This window comes from Rhinolophus sinicus, chromosome 14 (genome assembly GCF_057876585.1).
Source record: "Rhinolophus sinicus isolate RSI-liver-muscle chromosome 14, RSI-T2T, whole genome shotgun sequence".
In the NCBI taxonomy this organism is placed as follows: domain Eukaryota; kingdom Metazoa; phylum Chordata; class Mammalia; order Chiroptera; family Rhinolophidae; genus Rhinolophus; species Rhinolophus sinicus.
This window is the reverse complement of record NC_142514.1, coordinates 129,515,117-129,521,256: the sequence shown is the minus strand read 5'-3', so window position 1 is coordinate 129,521,256 and position 6,140 is coordinate 129,515,117.

Sequence of the window (6,140 nt, the reverse complement as noted above, 5' to 3'; positions counted from 1 at the left end):
TATCAGTGCCTTTGGGATTTAACCAGAACCTCGTATCCAGATTTGAAAATATGCAGAGGGTAAAACAGGAGAGAATAAACTTGAAAATCATTTGTGGGTAAGAATCAGAAGGTCGTGGCAGAATTTGGGATCCATTTTTTTCATAGACTTTATTCAGAATTTTGAATTTTAGAAAGGAGTTAGTCGCCCCCACCCCCAAAATGGGAAAATGGGATGAAAGGGGGAAGGAAATATGAGCCAGTCGGTGGCAGAGTCATACGTGTATTCTTTCTGTACTTTCATTGGACTAAAAATGGATTAGAAAACAAAACACCTAGGGAGTAATTTGGAACATTGAGATCATGCTTTTCACTGTGTACGACTCCACCTGCCTGTTCTGTGGGAGCGCAAGTCCCCAGTGACACCTGGGCCTATAAGATAGCAGTCTCTCGCTAATACCTACAGGAGCCTTCGGTTTAGAACTTGTTGAAGATGGCAAGCCTGCACTGGAAAAATGACTCTCTAGTCTGCACACCATGTGCTAACTGAAGGGTCAACAACAGCCATCCAGGGTGTCCAGAGGAATTCTGCTCATGGCCCTCAGCACTTCCTCTCTGAGGGCTGGTTGCAGCCCTGGCCAGGGAGCATCTGGACAGCCCCTGCACTGGCCTGGCTCTCCTGCATGCTTTGTCTGAGTTCTCCTGTTCATGTCTGCCTTTTCTTAGCCCTTGTCATGAACTAGCTCAAGGGTGCCTTGAAGTTGCCTCTGGCACTTAATGTCTATGGGTATTAGGTAGAGTGCCCATTTAATTTATCATCTAGAATGAAATTCTTTTGAGACGGAATGAAAGGGAATTCTATTAAAAATGAGGCTATGATGGCAGTATACCCCAGGTATGTCCTGGGACATCCAGCATGTCTGGGCACCTTCATTGGTAAACCTGCAAAGCACTGCAGGGAATGCAGACTGACAGCCATCCTTTGTAACCAAGGAACAACGGTGGGGCTGCAGCTCCCTCTGTGTCTCATCTCAGGGCTTTCACGTTGGTTCCTACTGCATACTTTCTTGGCCAGGATCAGCATTCTGTGGGCCTCCAATAGGGGAAGGGCATTTAACAATCCTTTTGATGGGGTGGGGTCTAAGGATATACGTGGTCAACAGGGACCATTTCTAGCAGGAACAACACATCTGTTTTTAGTCTGATATTTCCCCAGAGGAGGAAATAAATTAGCTTCCAGGACAAGAGTAAACAAGGCTGAGAGCTGGGGCAGCAGACTGGTATGGAAAGATGACGGCCTTGGAGCTGGGCAGACTGATGCCATAGTTTTCTGATTCTTTTTAGTGAATAAATGTCAAGACAGATTAATTTAAAACTGAAAACCCTCCTATCTGATTCAAAGATCCTCTCTTCTGGGTTCCAGCTCCTCCAGTGGGCTGGGGGTGGAGAAAGGGCAAACATCTGTGTCCTCTCCTCAGTGGTAACACCAGCTCTTTCATCCTCCTTAGCTTTTACATCTGGTGATGTAACCGTCTGTCTCCTGCTGTTGGGTCACCTTTACCTAGCAGACAGCCCTCTCGAGTAGTGAACTAGCACAATATCCCAAGGCCAGTTATCTTTTCTTCCATGCCAGCATCACCCCGTGGAAACTCACAGGCTTGCTATACTGACTGTGAGCTGCCCATTGATAATCTGAGTGGAAAATAATCCAGGCTGAGGGAGCTGCAATGCAAAGGACCCTGGCAGGATCAAAACTGGTCTATTCAAAAGGTGAAATGGGTAAAGGAGGATAAAAAGTCATGGGATATAATGTAGAATATGGTGACTTGTTAATACTGTGTTGTGCATTTAAAAGTTGCAATGATCTTAAAAGTTCTCATCACAAGAAACATTGTTTCTAACTGTATGGTAACGGATGTTAAGTAGACTTGTGGTGATCATTTTGCAATTATACAAATATCCGATCAGTATGTTGTACCCCTGAAACATAATATTATATGCCAATTGCATCTTAATTAAAAAGAAAAAGAATGACACTTAGGTTTGGGGCCTGAGCATCCAGGTAGATTCCAGGTACCATTTGCTGAGATGGGAAAGATTGAGGAAAAGAGGATTGGGGAGAATGAAAAATAAACAATTTTTGTGTTGATCACGTTAAGTTTGAAATGCCTTAGTAGACACACAAGTGGAGATGTGAAGTAAACACTCCAGTTGTGAAGTAAGGACTTCCGACTGTGGAGCTCGGTAGAAAAATCTTGAATCAGCATGTCGATATCACTTAAAGCCACATAGTGAGATAATATTATCTGGGGAGAGAATGAGTAGAATGAGTCTTGAGAAGAGGGCTGAGACAGGTTCCCGGTCCACCAGCATTTAGAGGTTGGATTCAAAGAGGAAGAGGAGGAGGAGGAGGCAGCAAAGAGGCTGAGAAGCAGCAGCTGATGAGGTTAGAAAAAAACCAGGAAAGTGTGGCCTCACAGAAACCAAGAGAAAAAAGTTTGAGGCCAAATAGGGGAGGGGGTGGGCAAAGAGCAGTACAAGATCTGGTTGTGCTGTGTTTTAGGTTGTGTTGAGAAATGTCCCTCCCTGCCGTGGGCAAGGTGCGTGGAGGGCAGGAGACCCGGACAGGTCGCTTAGTCCTCCAAGCAGAGCCTCCCCTGTGCCTCCCTGTACTCCCACTGCCTGAGCACAGGCTCTGCTCCGTCCCCGCCTGACATGACTGGTTGGTTAATGAACCGAATCCTCCTCTTGAGCCTGGGACAGCTCTGCCCACAGGAAGTGCAAGGATCCAGGGCCACACCCGCCCTGGGAGAGTCCGGGCTTCTATGGGTCCTGAAAACCTGGGCTCAGGGAGGGCCACGGCTGTCCCCTTCTGTCCAGCCTGATGTTTTCTGAGGGTGGAAAGTGCAGCATGACTCTTCTGTGTGGTATGTGTGTGTGTGTACAAATGTGTAAAAATACCCCAAGTGCTCTCTGAGTCTTGATTTATCACTGCCCCTTGTCTTCAGACTCTGAAAGGACTAAGGCTCTTTAAAGAGCAAGGCTCATAAAGAGAAAGGACAGTTTTGAGAAGTGTCGAGTTCCTATCCAAGAAGCAAGACAGAAGTGTTTACATTGGAGAGAACGAGGGGAATCTCAGAAAATGAGATAAACAGAGCAAGTGGCTGGAACAGGAGCAGCAGCCGTGGGAGCAGAAGCTCAGCCTTGCCATCAACTGCTCTGTCTTGTCAGAAAGGCCTTCCCTGGCCATCTTCTCTACAGGTTCAACCCTCCCCAGCCCCTGCCTCGGAGGGTTCTTACTTCCCCTCCCTGCTTTATCGCCTGCTTGGCACTAATCACTATCTCACAGAATATTTATTGCTCTTATGAAGGCAGGGATGTTTGTCTGTTGTATCCCCCCACCGAGACCAGTGCCTGGGACATAGGTTCTCAGTACATACATAATGTTTTTTAAATGAATGATTGAACGAATGATCCCAGTAGCTTTGTACAACTTTTAACACCACGACTCGGGATTACCTGGGCTTGGATATTTCTTGCATCCAAATATACACCAGAATAAGATTCTGGTAACGTACCATACGTATTACATTGCTGTTGTTATTTATGTGTCTCTCTCTCCTATTTGAGTCTGAGCCTTGTACGAGCAGGGGCTGAATCCTATTCTTCCCTATATCTCCCGTTGTCTGGCCCCCAGTCTAACACAGGAAATATTTGGTGAGAAAATGAACGGATATCTGTTATGACTTAGCCTGTGGCCCAGAGACTGCTTCCCGCCCTCCCCTCCCCCACACCTCACATGTAATCAAGTAGCATGTCCCTTAGATGTCTATGCTATCACATCCTCTCCAGCTCCTCTGCCACTGCCCCGATTCTGGCCCTCATCCTCTCTCCTTTAAACTATTATAGTAGACTCGGAACTGGAGCGTGAGCCTCCCAGTTCACCCACAGCTGCCCAAGGCATGTTCTAAAGCAATGACCTGATCCAGTCACTCCCCTATGTGACCTATTGACTCGACTCTGGCCACTAGAAGGTAAATCTTAGTTTTCTTAGCCTCGAATTTACCACCCATCCAATACGGTGGTCAGCTTTATCCACCAGCCATACAACCTGGCCTCCCGCAAGTTGTACTGAATACAGCTGTGTTTTCAAGCCTCTCCCGTTGCCCAAGTTCTCCTCCCCTGCCTAGGTTGCCCTTCTCCATCTCTTCAATTATTGAATCATTCAGTTATTCATTCAGCAGTAAGGCCTTCTTGATGCCAGTCGCTGCGCTTACACTGGAGCTGCAGAGATGAATGAGACGCATCCCTGCGCTTGGGATATGCACGTGTCTTCTCCTTTTGAGGCCACTGTAGTCATGACTCCTGCTCTACCTCCCAGAGTGGTGTGGCTCAGTAACTTCCCTCTCTACAAGAATATCTTGAGGTGTCACTGATACGGAATTGCTACTTTGTAAACTGAACCAATTGAGTGTTCCCCTCACATTTTAATAACTCTTTGAGTTAGATTGTCCTGCCTGGTTACTGCATTTCTTTTCTAATACTTGCCCTGTATCCAGTTCCTGGATGGAAAATGCCATGTTTGGTAAACCAATGTAACTCAAGCATGACTAATATCCTCCATGGATAAGCCATTCTTGGACATAAGGATGTGGTCCTTTAAAAGTGACACATTTAACCACTCTAGGATATTTGCCAGACCAGCCAGAGTTAGAAGATCCCACAGAAAAGTCACCATTCGTTTTCTGTCCTCATGGGAAAAATGTGTTTGCTCATTGACTATAACATAATATCAGGAAGAATTCATTGAATTCCTTCATTGTATTTTTATTGATCAGCTTCTTTTATGCCTCAGTAAGTCCTTCCTGCTGTTGACTGGCACGCATTCTCTCGTTTCCATTCATCTGAAATCTCAAAAATGGTAAAATGCTATGGACATTCATCTGGAAAAAAAGAAGTTGACTTGAAAATCTAATTATTTATAATACCCACTGTGTGAAAGGATAAGACTTATACTGATCACACTTGAGTCTATAAAGCTATACATTAATATTTGTGACCAGATTTCTTTTTTGGTCTATATTTTCTTTAGAATGACCCATTTTTATTTGAAAATATTGTTCTTTGGAGTAAGAAAGAGCATTTTTTTAAAAAAAGATTTTATTGGGGAAGGGGAATCAGACTTTATTGGGGAACAGTGTGTACATCCAGGCCTTTTTTCCAAGTCAAGTTTTTGTCCTTTCAGTCTTAGCTCCAGGTCTCGTTGCCATTTCCTAGTTGCAGGGGGCACAGCCCACCATCCCTTGTGGGACTCGAGGAATCAAACTGGCAAGCTTGTGGTTGAGAGCCCCTGCTCCAACCAACTGAGCCATCCGGGAGGCAGCTCGGCTCAAGGTGCCATGTTCAATCTTAGTTTCAGAGGGCGGAGCCCACCATCCCTTGCAGGACTTGAGGAATTGAACTGGCAACCTTGTGGTTGAGAGCCCACTGGCCCATGTAGGAATCGAACCGGCAGCTTTCGGAGTTAGGAGCATGGAGCTCTAACCGCCTGAGCCACTGGGCTGGCCCCCAAGAAAGAGCCTTTGATTTGACTTTTAAAATTACCTTCTTACTGTGAGTTTCTATTTACCTAGACATTTTCTATTTCATGTATAGTGTATCTTGGATCATGTTTCTCTCGACTCTGGAGGTCTGTAACCCCGTTATATAGTATTTCCTTTAGATGCCATTTTAAAAACCTTTTTTTTTTTTGAAATGTTATCAATCTGTCTAGAGAGTCAAGTTGGTAATTTGGCCATTTGTAAGTGCTTTAGATGATTACAATTGAAAAGATGAAAAACAAAGCAAGAAATTCTATGACTACAGATAGAACTCTCCTACGTGGCAGCCTGGCATTTTTGAAACAAAACTCTACACTTTTATTGAAGTGCCCTATATTTCTGGCTCACTGGTTGTCACCATATTCTAGAGATGAGACAAACAGCCTTGTCTGGTGGACCTGCCAGTTACAGTGTCTTTTGTAGAGGATATCACTATTAAGTTCTCCTGTTTGCCTCTGACCCCTTGACTTTGGATAGCCAGTGAAAACCCACCCAAAGATCCTGTAGTTTCCTCATGAATTTGTTCTTTTAATGAATTTACATTAGTTTGAGGCAAGTATCA